Source organism: Myotis nattereri (assembly GCF_964212035.1).
Source record: "Myotis nattereri genome assembly, chromosome: 6".
Classification (NCBI taxonomy): domain Eukaryota; kingdom Metazoa; phylum Chordata; class Mammalia; order Chiroptera; family Vespertilionidae; genus Myotis; species Myotis nattereri.
The window spans coordinates 60278380-60296758 of NC_138081.1; the positions used below are offsets into that span (position 1 = coordinate 60278380).

The window sequence follows — 18379 nt, forward strand, 5'->3', positions numbered from 1 at the left end:
TTCCTATTCCGTGGTGTTGTGTAGAGTTTGCTTGTTGTCTTCCAACTAAGGCTTTTATTGGTTGAGGGGTTAGGGATAAGAGTGAATGTGGATATTCTTCCTAGACCCAATGGGTCTGCTCTTTCAGGTCACTAAAGAGAAAAGAGAGAAAGAGCAAAGAAAACAAGCAATCCAACACCTTTCCCAATTTGAGGGCAAGTGAAACTACCTACCTCAAAAGCACTGGTGTTAATACCAGAGTCACTCTAGGTAGGTAGGGGTCTTGGAAATCCTGGAACACATTCATAAAGATTAATACAACACTTATTTGTATGGAAAACTTTTGTTTTTAGGGGGTGATAAATTGTGAAACTACAAAGCTGTATAATCTTTAAGCTATGAGATGTCGACATAATTGTTTTGAGATCAACCAATCAGACCACATTTCGTCCTACCAGATTATAATGAGTGTTCATTAAGCATCATGATAACAACGCCCTCCTTGTTTGCTAACAAAGGGGCATTCTGTTCATGTATCACTGGTGACAGCTGATGTGGCACAATTAAAGTCATCCACTCATTCCCTCTTTTTCCTGATTTACTCCAAAGCTGTCATATGGTCAAAGAACATTTTTTTCTCCTCTTTATTGTTTTCTTCTCTTCTTTCTCCTTTATTATCTTCCTCTGGGCTGAATGAGATTTCTTCACTGAGGAAATGTCTCCTTATTGACCAGTTTGGGTGATGCTTAACTTTTCCAGGTCACTGGGACACCGTTTGGTGAACTGGAGTCAACACTGACCAAGTGGAATTCCAATAGCTAGAGCCATCTGCCTGCCTCCCAAGATGACCAATATTTTCAGAGGAGTTGTTTACTCACCTTGCAGAGTTAGCCAATGGAGTTATCTCCCTTAAGTGTGCATGAAAACTTGGAAAACTATTCTACTTTTGGAACATATTCTAAATATCTGCCTTTATTGTCACCTATTTTATTTTATTTCTGTTTCTGTTGACTGACTGATTCTCTGTGATTTTAGGCAAGTCATTTAACATTTGAATTAGCATTTACTTTTTTCTAAAGGATCATGGGCACAATTGAGGATCTTTAACTCATTTATTCAATATTTATGAAACCCAAATGATGCTGCATTTTGTGTTGCTAGAGTCACAGGACAGCACAATATCTGCTGTTCTCTAGACATTTACAACCTAATTGAAAAGACAGATATTTATACATCTATAAATACATGATGATACATGATGATGCCAAAAAGACAATGTTATCTGTACAAGGATATTCACTGCAGCATTGTTTGTTATAACATCACGTTGGAAACCATCTAAATGTCTATTAATAAAAGTCTGGTTAAACACATTATGATGATTTATACAATAGAAATACTATGCAGCTATTTAAAAGAATGGGGTGGCTATACATGTACTAACATGGAAGAATTCCAAAGAATAGCTTTAAGGGAAAAAAGCAAGTGTGGGTAATAGTGTGTGCTATGCTACTGTTTATGAAAAGAAAAAAATAGATGTATGCTAAGTCTTACATATATATTGAATGTCTTTGAACAGATACATAAGAACCTAGAAAAGGTGAATGTCTGTAAGGAAGAGATGGACGGCTAAATAATGGGGAAGAAGGAAGGCTTACGTTGCCTTTAATATTCTCTAGTCTCCTTGGAATTTTGCACCAGGTACATATATCACAAATTTTTAAATAAAAAAGCAATATTTAAAATGTGCCTTAATCCTCTGATTAGCTCTCCACAGTGAGTCCTGGTAAACATTAAATGAGAGAAAAACAGAATTTTTTCATAGAGGTCTGACACATGGAGTGAATGCTCTGCAAGAGGTTTTGAAATAGAACTTCCACTGGAAATTCTACTGTCTTGTACCTTTCAAGACAGTTCCAATCTGATGCTTCTGACACATGGAGCATATAACCTCATTGGGCTTGGGGTTTTAGGTCACTGTTTCAACATGATTATTCAAAAGGATGTGAGACAGCATTGAGGGAGGGAATGTGGGGAACACAGGAAAGCAAATCAGAAGTACTGTGAGTAGAAGATTCTTCCTTCCCTGAGATCCCTTGCTGACTCTGTCACGCTCATGGGTGTCCTTTGTCATGTGGACACGTGGTTCCTGTCATAAGGTGGGTCATGTTTTCTTGGTTCCAAGTTCTTCCTGGTACATTCCCAGAGGGTATGGCAGTTAATCAGATCTCTGTTACCATGGATGATAGCACTTCGTAGACCAGTAGAATCTTAGACGTAGGAAGGACTCTGGAAATTATCCTCGGTAAACTCATCTTGCAGTCAGGCCATAGGGAAGAGTGACCCGCCCATGGACACATCAGGCATCAGGTGCGAAGCTGGGACTACACCCTCAGTCTTCTACGTCCAGTGTTCTTTTTATGACATTACATACAGTCACAGTCCCCTTGGATTTTCAGTAGGGGCAATGCTAACGACAGCTATTCCTCCAAAAATGATTGAACACTCAGGGCAAAATCACCAAGTTGGGTTCAGTGTTCCCTAAGCCCAGGCTGCTGAGACAGGTTTGGAGATGGGAACAGGGTGTTCCCTGCTCCTGCTGGAGAGAATGTGGGGGATCACACAGACCTCCCAGCGAACAGGTAGGATCAGTAATCTTCAGGATGCCTGACCCCATCCCCCACCATAGATCAAGTCCAACCGAGATGTTCCGGCATCACAAATTCCAACCAAAAATGTATCTTCTATCAATTTTTTATCAGTGATGGGTTCTAAAACGCCCCCTACAGTCTTAGATCTGGAAACCATACTTTAGGACTAAAGCAGTAAGGAAGATAGACAACTCCTGCCTCTTTTCCATAGGTAAAAATAAAATAAAATAAAATAAAACCTCAGTAATTGTACTAACTTAATTTGGCATATATATATATATATATATATATATATATATATATATATATATGAGCCAAATGACCTCCCAAGTTCAATACCACTTCTCTTTTTTCTGTCTGTGAGTCCCCTGTCTCTGTGGGATCGAGTTAAGTCTCTGGGCATCAGAGCTCACGGGCTCAGGTTGGCAGATGAGGTCATCACTCCTAGACGCTGACCTCTAACCCTGCCGAAGTCCCAACTCTGTCGCTCTGACACCTTTGACTTTCCATTTACTAAAATGAATTTACTTTTTATAATGACTTCAGAAAATGGACTCTGGACTTGGAGTTTACGAGAACAAGAACCAGCTTATCTTTGTCCTGCCATGAATCACTGCCTCTTCCCACCCATTTCCACAGACACCTGAGCTAATTTAGTCTCATCTAATTCCTCCTGCTGTTTTCAGTGGGACTTCCGCCACCTAGGCAGCATGACTCAAAATGGATCATCCTTCTCGTCCAACTGCTTGACGAATTAAGGTATTTGTTTGGAGCTGACTGTTTACAGTGAAAACCACCAACCATCTTGTTTTTTCATGTTTGGATATCCCGGAAACGGAGCAGCAGGGAGAGGGCCTCTCCATTCCTACTGAGGAGAGACTTTTCTGGATTATTGTTTGGCTTTCATTGAAAGCTTTGAAAGTTCTTCGGTCTGTCTGGTGTCCCAGGTCTTGATGGATAAAAACATGTCAGTACGTAAGCTAATCTTCATTCTTTATTTCCAGCCAGAGCTCAGGGGTCCTGCTTGTCTGTCTTTGGAAATGACTCAACTAACAGATGGGGGAGTAAAACGGAGCCACTAAATTAACGATGCCACATCTTCAGGCTTTGTCCTCCCATTGATTGAATCGATGTTTAATTAACAATTCAAAACTGCACTTCCTTGCAGAAGAGTTTGTGTTTCATGAGATCATAAAATTAAAGAAGTCGGCCAAGCTCCGTGTTCACCAGTCCTTGTCCCTGGCCCAACCCTGATGACTTTCATTTCCAACTCTTTCTCTCTAGACGTCCCTATAGACAAGGTATCCCAGAAGGGACAGCAAGTCCTCACTGCTGCACCTGCCACATTTGGAGTATTTTCCTTGTTGGCCCATCCCCATAACTATTTTCACTATCCTCTCGCTCTACCATTGTTTTTTCTACATTTTTATTTGCCAGATATGAGCAGATCATTGAGCTGCCATCAGTATTTACATTATAGTTCTGTTTTAGGTAATGGTCATTTTATGAATAGACACAAATAGTCACCAATGATCTCCCTGGCTTCTTTCCTTCTCAATTTTCCCTATTCTCTCTCTATCTCTATCTCTCTCTCTATCTCTATCTCTCTATCTATCTCTATCTCTATCCCTATCTCTATCTATCTCGATCTTTTTCTCTTTCTCTTTCTCTCTCCCCCCTTCCCCTGAATCAGAAAGAAGGTGGGGGGGAGGGGGCTATTTTTGTTCTGATCCTAAACCAGTCTTCAGTTCTGGCTCATTCTTCTCCCTGCCAAATGCTTTATCAATACCAATTCATATAACACCCAACAACAGTATGCTCATCCCCGTTTTACCATGGAGGTGGTCTGGCTCTTAATATTGTGCTCCTCTGCCTCTCACCACCTATATGCTGCCAAATCACTTCTTGGCCAATTAACACACACACACACACACACACACACACACACACACACACACACAACACTCTTAAATTAAAAAATAATTTATCTGATATAATTTGGATCTATGAATATTAACGCCCTTTAATAAGCTGACATAGAGCTCAAAACATAGCACAGAAATGTTATACCTACTAAAACCATATACGTTATTTTGATGAAGACTTATCCATTCAGAATACTGGCCTCTGATTCACCAGAAAGGGTTTCATAAAGGTTCAGTCCTAAAACCCAGTACTTGGCTCATTCGTCGAGCCCCTCTTTCAGAGTCATTTCAGTTCTATTTACTCTTCCTTTCTACACAATTCAAAAAAAGGGCCAGATATCTGCTTTCCAGTCTCCAGAAGACTACAACAAGTCAAAAGGCAGAGCCAGAGGAAAAGTTGCTAGAAACCTTCATCTGAGAGTGGAAAGAAGAGGTAGCTGGTACCTGGACAAAAGGAAGAAGAGCTTTACAAGGTACATGTATACGAGAAGTTAGTGAGGAAGCTACAACCTGTCCACAGCTTCCCTGACATTAAGAAACACAGTAACTTGCTCATCATCATGTCACTAAGTCACCAAGACAAGGACAGACCATGATCAACCGTAACAAGATGAAGAGGTTCACAACTTTTTCATGGAATTCCTATAAATAATGGCTAAAGTTGTATTGCCTGAAGGATATCAGTAACACCAAGATAGCAAAAATGACTCATTCCCCAAGATTTCTAGATGGCCAAGTTTTACTTTGTGTATTTACATACAACTTATCCCAGAGATAAGTCACACTGTCACTGGTTTCTGCTAATCATAATTGTATATCATCCAATTATGACACACTAATAGCTCCAACTGCATGAATCTCTAGCGCAAGTATGACTATTTTAGGAGACCCTGAATTTCTGCTAGTACAGGTTTCATGACTGATTCTGGCAAGAGCAGGAGCCAGCCCAGGACTGTGGTTATTTTGCATACACCACGACTCTCTTTTTGGAGGACTTGGACTGTGTACAACGATCCCTCCCTTTTTGCATAATGATACTTTACTTCCTGGGTCATAAAAATATTATTTTACTAAAGAGGAAGAAATTGGATTTGTGGCATATTTTTGTGCAATGATTTAACTTAATTTCCCATGTTCAATATGAACCTGTTGGCTATGAGCTGACCAAATGGAATGATATATATCAAAATCAACAGGATCTTTTTATTCACTCCTTCAATCTACACACAGTCAAAAGCCCAACATAATCACCACCCCTAGTTTTTGGTTAAAGAGCATTTTAAAACTTCTTATTATGGAAATTTTCAAACATCCACAAAATAGTATAAAGAACCTCCATGTACCCATCATTCAGCTTCATCTATTATGAATCTTCTTGTCCATCTTAAATAGCCCACCTTAGTGTGCCCATGCTAAACTCTTATTGTAATTTTCCAGCAGGCTGACAGTATTTGGGGCTGGCCTCCAGCAGAGCAGAGCAGCTAGGCATCCAACCATAAGGTATGATTGGAAGGATGTTAAAAGCTGTTTACCCCACAGATGATGAATGCCATCATTTGTGATTCATTCTTGGTACTAACTATTTCTCTCTCTCTCTCTCTCTCTCTCTCTCTCTCTCTCTCTCTCTCTCTCTCTCTCATTCTCTTTTAAAATGCTCTTCTGCCCAGCCAGCGTGGCTCAGTGGTTGAGTGTTGACCTATGAACCAGGAAGTCATGGTGGTTCGATTCCTGGTCAGGGCACATGCCCAGGTTGCAGGCTTTATCCCCAGTAGGGGGCATGCAGGAGGCAGCAGATCAATGATTCTCTATCATTGATGTTTATCTCTCTCTCTCCCCCCTCTCTACCTGCCTCTTTGAAATCAATAAAAATATAATTTAAAAATAAAATTAAAAATGCTCTTCTGATGGGAAATTCATAAAATCTTGTCAGTAGTTGGTATTTATCAGAGTAAGTTGGTTTTTATCAAATAATTGCTTCTAGAACAGAGACTTGGGAGGGAGACCAACATCCCTGTAGCCTGGGGATGGACAGAGGCTGAAACAGGGGGAAGGAATAGAGCAGAGAGGTAAGAGAGACAAATTACAATGCTGGCCACGTTTAGCCTTAGGAGTATTACCTTTAAGAGGCTGCCTTGGAAAAAAATTATAATTGAAACATTTTTATTACCAATATTCAGGATTTGGGAGTGGTAGAAAGGATAAGGTAAAGAGTCCTTTTTATCATTAAAAAAATAATTTAAATCCATACTTTTTAGTTAAGATGATATTCAAAAGTTTTGAGCTGCCTCTATTTTAAGCAGCTGTGACACCTTAGGGAGAATCATTTTAGTGGTCCTTGTCACATAGTCTGTGAGAAGGGATTAGTTAGTAGGACTCTTTTTGCTGTTGCTGCTTGACAAATATGGTCCCTCTCCACAGGTTTTAGGACATCTGAGCAGCAGGAAGTGAATACTTTTTCAGAACTTCCAAAGAGGAAAGAGACTGAGTACTTGGCTGTTATTCTTTGAGGTTCAATATTAGAACATCTCTGATGGATTGGTGTAGGCCTGACTGAGGTTAGCTGGTAAAAAAGGAGCCTAGAATTCTGTCCAGGCCCACCCCACCCTTGGCCATAAAAACTCACCATGAGTGAGGAGGAGTCTGAACCAGTGACCCAGACTTGGCTCTGTCTCACTAGAGGGAAAGTGGGTCTGGATAGAACCTGTAGCTGACAGTAGCACTCCAAGGGGAGTTCTCAAATGGGGGTGAGTTTGCACAAGAGTTCCCTGGGGAGCTTAGGCAGGGTGAAGACTCCTGGGGCTCACCCCAGTCGTGGTTGGAAGATTTGGGGTGAGACACAGGAATCCTCGGATGATTCTAGCCAGAAAGTAGCCTGAGGGCCTTATTTTAGAAACTGCAGCATGGCCCGGTGAGTCCCCATGAAGAAAATGCAAGTTAGGATTTCATAAGATCATGTTCACTTCCATGATCGTGAGACATCTCACAACAGCAAGCAAGAAACTCACTTGTTCTGGTTCCACAGAAACTCCCCATGAACTTGGGTGATGTAATGCTGTCTCAATGGGCGATGCTGTCACATTGGTTCCTGCTCTGCACACTCCTTGGCTGACATCCCGAGGGCGGGACACCGTGACTTTGATGGGCATCACTCGCCACACTCCCCTGGTGATACGCTCACTGTCAGGACACCTTCCTGGGGGTCTGAGCTGCACAAAGGGAAGTCATCATCATTTCTTTTTCAGTGCAGGGAGATATAAAGTATTTCTTTTAACATGGTGCTCCTCAATCAAAGTGTACAGAGTGGAATCATCTCTACAGTATGATATCTACAGTGTACTGCCATTGACGGCCTTGCACAAAGCTGGGGGAGGAACACAGCCCACACCCTGACTCTCTCCTCCTGCTCAGCCAGGCCCTTCTGAGGCCTAAACTATTGGGCACAGACATGGAAAACACTGGCTATCCACTTCTGATACTGTGTCACCAATCATCTCTGCTGAGAATTCCCTGAGCACCCCCCAAGTGCATCCCCTGGGAAGGAAAAGCCATGACTCTCATCAAGGAGCACCCACACCAGGCAGAGAGCAAGGATGAAGGAAAGCTAGGGTGTCCCTCCAGGCCCCCTGGACTTCTCCTTCCCAGCAGTTTTCCAAAGAACAGTTGTTTGTGTCATTTTCCCACTAGAGTCCAGTGACCAGACTAGACAGTAGACTTTAGAAATGGTGGGAAAGAAAGTGACAGAAAGATTCGGGGGCCAGAGTGCTGAGGGCTTTGAGTCCAACAGCGTTTGGGATTTATCCTGCAGACAACAAACTCGCTGAAAGTTTCTGAGGATGAACACGCAGTGGCGGTGAGGCTGGTGGGTGGAGGAAGGAAGGTCTGCAGACGAGTGGCCAGTGGGTGGCTGCTCCGGGAGGAAAGCCTTGACGTGGAACTCCTGCCTGCCCCTCCCCAGGAACGAGCACTGTGTTGTGAGCGACACAGGGAGTTGCAGCCACTGTGCATTGGAAGGGGTAATGTACTGGAGCTGTTTGGAGACTCCAAAGAAGGGTGCACACACACATGGACAGCAATGTGTGTATCCACACATGCGTTCCTCTGCACAGCCATCAGGAGTTAAGGAAGCCATCACCTGGCAGGGCCTTCCTGCCCCAGGAACTTTCGCAGGACTTCATGGTACCAGCTAGTCCCTGAAAGAGCTACTTTTCCAAACACACGCCCCCGTGCCCAGTTAAAGAGTGCACATTTCAGTCCGGTGGCATAGTTGCTCGCTTTGGCTACATCGATGATTATGATGGCTATTATAAATTCTGGGTCTCACAATAGCCACATTAACAAACAGGTGTCTGGGACTGCCACATTGATAGCAATAACATGACCTATCACATGGGCTATTCAGGTAACTAGGAAAAACTTTTCATTATTGGTTATTTTACTTTCCCCCCTTAGTCCCGCCTTCACTGTGTGGGTGGAAGTCACCACGTGAAGGCTCAGCCTGAAGGCCAAGTGGAGCTATTTCAAACAGCGAATATGCAGTGGCATTGTGGTCCCAGGAGCCCTGGGAAGTGATGCCCAGCCCCTCCCCCGAGACCAGGGCTGTCCAATGGAAATATGAGCAAGCCACACATTGTCACCTCAAGTTCTCTAGTGGCCACATTTAAAAAAAGTGAAACAGGTGAAGTAATTCTAATATTTTATTGGTGTAGGCCTGAATATTTTATTCAACCTAATATATCCAAAATACGATTTTACCATATGATCAATATAAAAATGATTAAAACTAGTGGAAATTCTTTTGTTGCTGTTGTTCCAAGTCTTAGAAACCTGGTATATATTGTACACAGACAGCACATTTCTCTTGGAAGCAGCCACTTTGCAAGTGTTAGTGGACAGCGCAGGGTGAGCCCCCTAGGAAGAGGCTGGCGTGCCACTGGGCTGGGAACGCTGCAGGCCAGCCGCACTTTCTGGCACCAACCAGAGGAATTTAGCACAGGGCAGGAAAATAGGGGAAATGCCCAACACTCGCCCCTCCTGGTGCCAACCGAGCAGAAGAAACTGTCTATGAGTAGAGAAGAGTCAACAAAGAAAAAAGTGTTGTGGCAGAGGGAGGCGAGAAGAGGGGGAAAGGCCCTTTACGGGCTCAGAGATTCTGAGGCTCTAAGTCATCTAGTGGAACTCTGGGCTGTCAGGGAGGCGGGTGGCAGGCCCAGGCAGAAGGAGGAGAGGAAGAGGAAACAGGCGGGGAGGGATTACCGCTCAGAGGCCTCCTTAGAGGTGATCCTGTCTACCAGGGGCTCACGGAGCTCGCCAAGGAAGGAAGGAGCCAGCCACAGGGATGAAAGGAATGCCCTGAACAATCCCAGGGGTTTCCTTCAACACAAAGGTGGAGGTGAAGCCAGGCAACCAGTGGCCAAAGCACCCAGGGCCCTGTCCCAGCGACCAGGTCCTGAGGGGCGGGAGGGGGGGGGGGGGGTCCTAGCCTCCCCTCCAGCTTTCATAAATAAAATTCAAAATAGCACACTCTACAACCATCCCAGTGATGTCAGCTGACTCTAGGTGATTAACTGAGACAGGTGTGTAGCAGAGAGCGCTGCCGGATTCTCCCGTCTGCATCACTGAATGAATCAGCTCCGAGACTCTGAGTAATGCAGGGCAGGGCCGCCGGCTCAGGCTGCCGTTTCCTAAAGAGAACTGGGATCTTTCCCAGATGTCCCAGGTTCAGCCAGGGGTGTGCGGGCAGGTACTAGTAAAAGTGCTGCATCACGCACCACAACCACAAGATTTGCTTCCGCCGCTCGGAGGAATTTCCCTGCCAAAGGCCACGAGTGTGAAGTGAGGCTTTAGAATCAGGCCTTAGCAACGAAAGTAGACACAAGACGTTGACCTTGGGGACAGAGGCTTTGGGTCAAATGCCAGCCAGAAGGTGTCAGGAGGACACGCAGTGCGGGCCAGGACTCCTTCAGTCCCCCCAGTACCAGTGGGACCGACCACGAGCACGTTGGACAGCTGGTACATGTAGAAGCTTCTGTCCTCAGGCCGGTTTCTATAGAAATCACACATCCCTAGGCTGCTTGAGGGCCCGAGGGAGACTGACTCCGCAACCCTGCAGTGCTGGGGGTCCCACTCCAGGCCACCCGGGCGGTGGTAGCTGTGCACCCACCAGGCCAGATTGCTTAGAGGCCGCACATCTGGCAAACAAACAGGAGGGAAATGCGTTCGCCCTGGGCCTGCCCCACCCTCCTCTCTCCCACAGAGGAAGCAGCCCACTCCCAGAGTTCAAAGCCTCCCGACTGCTCCGGAAGCTGGGACAACATGTGCCTGCTTCGTGGGCTCCCTGCTCCAATTCCGAGAGGCTGCATGCGGGGGGCAAGCCCCTCCTGAGCCGTGGAGAGAAATGAAGTCCACACCTGACAGCAGAGAGGCAGCCGGAGGGAGGCTTGCTCCCGGGAGCCCGGCCGGGCCGACAATTATTTCTTATGACATGGTGTACATCATGCTGCTGGTTTCATTTCTGGTTATTACCTTCTATTAAAAAGCATCTTGAGTAAGATGATTATGGGGGCATCTCATTCCCGCCTCAGGAATCTACTCCCAAACTTTTAGTGAACTGTTGTTTTCCCTGGACACAGTATTATTTTTGTCCTTGTTATGGTTGTGATTATGTTAACTGCTAGTTGACAAGTAGCTCTTTTTATTAGCCATGGCTCACAACCCCTTTGCTCTGAAGTAAGCAGTATGGGGTGATGCCCATACAGGGCACAGAGAGGTCAAGCACCCCCGGGAGGTGTCTCCTGGCAAGGGTTCACCTCCTAGAATAGGGTGCTAGCATTTCGCCAGGGGCCAGGCATGCCAGAGGCATTCCTCACTTCCCCTTCCCCAACCACCTTGCCAGGACCAGTCCTGGGGACTGCGAGCAAATGAAGAAGAACAACGTGCCCAGAGTGGAGTCAGCTCCCGCTCTGGGACCAGCCTGTTCCCGTGCACGGGGCTGAGGGGTGCATGGGTCCCTGTGCTCTTGGTTTGAGTGACCTGCCTAGTAGGGACAGACGAGTGGCAGACATGATGGTCTGGACTGACTGCAACCCAAAATGAAGAGTCAGAGCTTAGAAGTACAAATGGGCCTGAGTCTGTACTTGGACTAAACGCTGTGAGCCGTTGCCACGTGGCTCTCCCACCAGCGCTCACTCAACATGCCTGTCAGCATGTATTCTCTTTGTTCCTAACCCCAAACTTAGCATCTGCTGAATTCTGTCAGTGGCATCTCTCAGTCACCCAAGAGGGGAAAAAAAGTATTTTTAATTACAAAATTACATGCTTATGGCAAAACAAAATGCAGAAGCTTATAAAGTAACAAATAAAAACGTGCTCCCCCAACTGCCACTCTCCATCTTACTCCTCAGAAGTAACAGCGTTAACAGTCTGGTGGTAGCATTCTAGACTTTTTTCTCTGCAACCATGACCTATTTTCATTTGTCGTGATTATTATCTTTGACCCGACCCTTGCTTTCCTTCTAATCTCCAATTAGTCATCAGCTCCCACTAATTTTCCCTTTATGTTTTTCACATCTGTCCAATATTTCCATCCAAATTCCCATTGCCTTATACTTAAAATACCAGTGTTCCACAGTGAAATGAGCAAGGGCTTTAAAACTGAATAACTTACCTTCTTTCTCTTTCTGCTCAAAGAAGTTAATAATAACTAGCTTTTTTAAAAAAATTCTTTATTGTTTAAAGTATTGCATATGTCTCCTTTTCCCCCTATTGACCTCTCCTTGGTCACCCCATCCCCCAGCACATGCCCTTACCCCAACTAGTGTCTGTGTCCATTGGTGATGCTTATATGTATAATACTTAGCTTTTGAGGTTGATGAAAATGAGTAAAGTTGTCAAGTGATTTCATGTATTAACACCATGGTTAGATTAATCTCTTTAAAACACTCCTTCTATTTTGATAGTCTCTTGCTCAAAACCTTTAAAAGGCTCCCCATTGTTTATAGTACAGGAGGCAAATAGTCTTTAACTCACACATCAACTCCAGTTGATTGGTAGTGTCTGCTTGAGAGGTTGCCCCTGGGCCTGGTGGGAGACAGTGTGGGGTTAGATTAGCAATGTCTGCTAAGGGAGTCAAGGTGGCAGTGTCCGTATCCCTGATCTACAGAATCAAGTCACATATTACTTCATGTCCTCTAGCCCCTACAGGACTCCCTCCTTACAGGTGTCTTTCTCTCCCTCTGGCCCAGTCTCCTGATCTGCCACACACACCAGGTATTGGCACAGTTGGCTCACTTTCTCATCCTGCGCTCAAATGTTATCTCCCCAGAGAGGCCAAGCACTCCTATCACATTGCCATCTGTTTTCTTCATAGCACGTCATGTCATCTCTGTCTGGTGTGGTCCTTATTTGTTTCCTTGTTTATTGTCTGTCTCACTCACAGGAATCTGAGCACCTGAAGACAGGGACTTTCTCTTCCTCACCTGTGTGTCCCAAGAGCCTAGACCGCGGTCTGGCACCCACATGGCTCAGCACTGTGTGCCATCAAGAGCAGAGGCTTCTTTGATGACTGAATCCTGCCTTCCCAAGCAGACTGGGACTTGAGGGCAAGGATTGGGTCTGATTTTTTGGTATCTGCCATATATAGCCCAGCATAACATATAGAAGGATTCAGTATTCCCAATAAAACCTGGATTGGCTGATATCTATGGTCTTCAAGGGGGGGGTCTTCCTAAGACATTTGGGCCCATGAATTGCATCAGATTCTGTCCTCAAATGCTGTAGGTTCCACCTATGTCCAAGCTGCATTATTTTAGGCCACTTGTCTGCACTCCTGTTGGCGATTTCTCTCCGGACCTTCTCCTCAGTAGTTTTCACAAAACCACATGTTGCAGAGTTTCCGGTTTCCCAGAGATACCTCATGATGTGCTAGTTACCTGTGCCCTTTACGTCTTGACGACGGCTTTTCCATTTTCTGTCTTAGCATTATGTGCCAGCACGAAGGAAAGCACAGAGAGAGCTTAGGGTGTTAAAATCCATCGTTGGGAGAAACACCACGGCCCTCAGAAAAGCCCTCAGGACAGAAATGATGGGGAAGTTGGAGCACTCGATCTCTTTTGCCAATGTGTCCCTGTGCCTAAATATATTTCCCTTGGTCATTTTCTACTCCTAGGCATGTTGCTTTAATTGACGTTTGTTTTTTTAAGTTTATTTATGTCTGAGATCACATAACACCAACACTGAAGAACACATTATGAAAGAAAAATGTTTTCACATTCTGCTACCCCCAACAACTGTTTTCTTTTCTCATGCTTCCTTCCAATCTTCCTTCATATGCAGATTCTTTCAAATACTTACAGTCAGGCTCCTTTGAGAAAGATGAGCATTTGACTGCTAAGGCCAGTAATAGTACCTGTAAGAAAGCACCAAATATTCATAGTTTTTATAATAAGAGGCTTATTTCCCCCCAAATATCTAGGTTTTAAATTGCTGAGGTATAAAATACTAAGGAAGAAAAGAATGAAAAGGTGTGGTGAAGAACACCCATGCTTTTGCAGGAAGACGTTTTATCTGCTCCATTTTAGACAGGTTCCAAAGGATTGCAAAAGATAAGACACTTCACTCTGCCCAACTCCCAGAGGAGTGGCTTCCATGGGCTTCGCATGCAGTCAGTCCTCATTATTTGCAGATTCTGTTTTTGCAGATTCATGTACTTGCTACAATTTATCTGTAATCCCACAGTCAATGCCCATGGCACTTGTGCAGTCGTTTGTGGACACGCACATGTGCAGAGCAGGGCAAGTGAGAGTCATCCAATGCGCACACCCGCAGCTGAGGTTGAACGAGGCAACGCTCTGCAGCTCTCGCACGGAAAACAAGTGACTGTCGCAGGCTATTTGATTCCATGCGATCTGCCTCTTTGTACTTCTTAGTGATCCCACTGTGTGAAATGGCCCCAGGCACACTGCTGAAGTGCTGTCTGGTGCTCCTAAGTGCAAGAGGACTGTGACGGCTCACAGAAAACATACACGTGTTAGATAAGATTTGTTTGGGCATAACTGACAGTGCTGTTGGCCGTGAGTTCAATGTTAACGAACCAACAATATATATTAAATGAGGTGTCTTGAAACAGAAACACACATAACACAAAGTTATGTGTTGACCCGTTGGTGAAAATGCTGTGACCAGAGGCTCACAGGGACCTACCTCAGTGTTTGCCCCGGGGACCATGGTCCCGTATTTGAGAATTCGGTGCTCCCAGGGACTTTATGGGACATACCACCACAAATAGCGAGAATTGGCTGTATAAACTGTGCAGGCATGTGCATTTTTTGAGTGGGAGAGGACCATGACTTCTATCACATTTTCAAGGGGCATTGAGAAAGGTTCTATCATTGCTTCAGACCTTCCATTATAAGAAACAGAGTGGAACAGATTACAGATCTCAGGAGAGGGAGGGAACTGGATAAAAGAAGGTGAAGAGATTAGCCAAAAAGCACATGTGCATAATGCATGGACATGGACAACAGTGTGGTGAAGGCCAGGAGAAGGGGAGATGGTTGGGAGCTGGGTGAAGGTGGGCAAAGGGGGACGCATGGGGGACATCTGTAATGGTGTCAACAATTTTAAAAATAAATAGATAAAAGAAAAATAGGGGGCTTTGCCTTCCTTTCTCCATATCTTGGAGCCCCGAAGGCTTGCTGGGGACAGGACTTCTATAACGACAATTACGTCTGGAAGGCTGTGGGCCAAGGCCATTTTTGCCAGCTATAAGTGGAGTCTCTGGAAGCAGAGGTAACACACAGCTCTTCTTAAAATTGAAGGTGTTTGTGCTCAAGATGAAACTGAACTCTCTTTGGGCAAGAGATGTGCTTATGTGTACAAAGCAAAGAACAACACAGTGACTCCTGGTGGCAAACCAGACAAAACCAGAGTCGCCTGGGGAAGGTAACTCTTGCTCATGGAAACAGTGACAAGGTTCGTGCTAAATTCCAAAGCAACCTTCTTGCGAAGGCCAGTGGACACAGCACCAGTGTAATGCAGTACCCCTCGTGGATTTAGATTTATTGGAAAGTAAATAAATAACATGGATTTGTTCTCTTGAAGAAAGAAAAACAATGCTGGCCCTCTTGAGAAGCCATGGGAGTGGCACAATGACTGGACAGATCAGTCCCAAGACCACACGGCTGCCATCTTGACCTGTGCTCCTTCCCAGGCCATGAAAAACAAGGGCTTCCCAGGCCAAGCAAAGCCTACTGTGCTCCACAGACTGGAATTCAGAGGGCACTCAAGCAGCTTGGAGGAATGGTGTGTGTCAGAACCCTAAGGAAACCGAGCACGCCCATCACCCCTCCTGTCTTTGGGAAGAGATATCCTTTCAGTAAAGAAAAGCCGATGTGTAAAACTTAGCATGTAATAACAGCTGCTGTTCACAGAATGCTTATCCGGAGCTAGTGTTCTCTCACGTAACTCTTACAACCACTGCAGGAGGGAGGGAATAACTAGCCCTAATTACCAGATGAGGAAACTGAGACTTGCTCAGGAAACTGGGCTGTGGTGTTGGGGGTGGGGGGGCGGCAGGGGGGGAGGGGCTGGGACTGGAGGTTGGATGTGCAGGACTTCAAAGCCCACACTCCTAACCACTAGGTTAGCTTACGCTGCACAGCTGGGAGATGACTGTTTGCCCCCATCCTCTACCCCAGCCCCTAACCAGTAGGAAGCCCAGTGTGCTCAAGGTGTGATTCACTTTCCCAACATCTGTCCCATACGCTTCTCAGAAGCCCGTCAGCCACGGTGGAGGGAAGCGTGACGCTGCACTCCAGAGTGGTGAAGTGTAATTCTCAGGCTGTTCTCAGATCATGTTGAGGTGGCCAATTCTAAGACTTTCTAAAAATAGGTGGCAAATTCTAGGAGTTCCTAAAAATAGCATTGGGACTTCTGCTTTGCTTAAGGGATTATTCTGACCTTTTCGCCTGCAAGCCCCCACCCCTCAGGGTGACAATTTCACTGCTTTGCATGACATTTGGTTTCTCTCACATGTGGCCGGTAGGATTATAGTTACAGGAAGTCGGAGAGAACCTCTAACCTCCTTCTGTGCTATTTATTGCTTTTCATTCTTTCTCTTCTACTCTTCACCCCCACTTTGGTTTCTTGGGTCTTTGAGAACCCCTCCCTGCTGGTAGCCACATTTGGTGCATGCTGTTCTCCCAGGCAGAAGGAGGGTTCCCCATCACCCAGTCCCAGCTCTTTGGGGGAGGTGCTGCCTGAAGTCATTTAACAGCCCCATGTTCATCCAGGTTCCAACCTGTAAAACACAGGGCAATCACACTTACCCAGCGCAGGTGGTGGGAGGACTAGTTACTGGCCACAGGCCTTGAGAGGGGCAGGTGAAAGGCATTCATAAGTAAGTAAGTGTTATGAGCATGATCCTTCTCTTCAGCTCTCAGCTTCCTGCTAGTCACACAACACCAGCCATTCTCCAGGGAAGAGGAATGTTATCACATTGCTGAGTTACATGTGAAACAGAATCAGCATTCAGGGCAGAGTCCAAATTCTTAACATAGGCTCTGTAGAGCTGCAGTTTCTGCGGCTAGAACATGTGTGTTAACACAATAGCTTACACAAAAGCTTTTCAGACATGTGGGGCATGTTTCAGAAGTCCCATTTTCCCAGCACCTATGCCTTTATGCTTGTAAAGTTAGACTCATTAAAACAGTGTCCACAGGTGGATTTGAATGGAAATGGGAATCGTATTGCAGTGTTCAAATCATGGGCAACCAAAGTCCTTGTGAGCTAGTCTCTCCCCCTTTGGAGAAAGCCTGGTGTTCCCGCCCCTGTGCAGGGGGCTTACACCCAGACAAGTTCCTCAGCGCACCCCTCCTTTCACCAAGAGCACCAACCCTGGGAAGAAATGCCCCATCTGGTGAATCAACCAGCACCTCTACCTTCCTAATATCTCTTGGGCATTTTTTTTTTTTCAGAATTACAAGAGATCCCGGAATATTTTCCACTCTCATTTGGCTCTCAAGCTGAGAGGCCCGCTGGGTTACAGAGGCTGTGATGGGATTATGGTGTCTACCAAAAAGATGAAGAACATGGGCTTTGGAGACAGGGCAATACAATTCGAATCCCAGTTCTACCACATGTGAGCTGTGTGTCCTTGGGCAAGCCCCTTAACTTCTCTGTGCCTTAGCTTCCTCATCTGTCAAATTAACATCCTGGTGGATAGGGGGCTAAAGTGAGAGATTGTGTAGTGTCTGACACACTGCAAGTGCTCAGTCCATGTGAGCTCCGCCGAGAAAGGAAGACGGGGACAGCAGGGACTCTAACTTTGAGAAGCTAATTTTCTTTTTTATCACTTGGTCATGTGCATTATGCTATATTGATGCCAAAAGACCCCAAAGGGGGTATTGACTTTTCTAGGACATGCTTGCCTTACTGTCCACTTGACTAGTGGGTCTGAGGCCTCTTACTGGCTCAACCTCTGGTGGTGGTTCTCCCCTGGATTCTGTTTCTCTTTTGCTTTCTCCAAACACTCCAGAATTCTTCAGGACAAGCATCTGCTCAGAAGTACATGAAGCAAAATATGCTGGCTGTGGCCACCCCGCCCGCCCCGCTGAGCAGGGCTGTGGTCCCACTGGGTGGCAGCGCGTGGCAGCTCCAGGGGCTGCTCTGAACTGAGAAGGTGTAAGAGGCAGCGGAACCCGAGGCTCTACCCAGCGCCGCTCGGCTTTCTAACTCCACAACAGGCTGCATTCTTGATGCACGTTTGAACTTCGGTGTACTTTGAAGCTGCAATGTTTAAAAATGTGCTACATCATAAACTCACTTGTT

At 45.5% G+C, this 18379-nt stretch overlaps 1 pseudogene across 1 annotated transcript; it reads left to right on the forward strand.

The window, feature by feature from the left end:
- Positions 1-8929: 8929 nt before the first annotated feature.
- Positions 8930-15607, forward strand: LOC308520848 (large ribosomal subunit protein eL33-like; annotated as a pseudogene). The gene is made up of 2 exons: positions 8930-8954; positions 15186-15607. The product of its transcript is annotated as a large ribosomal subunit protein eL33-like (transcript).
- Positions 15608-18379: the final 2772 nt, after the last annotated feature.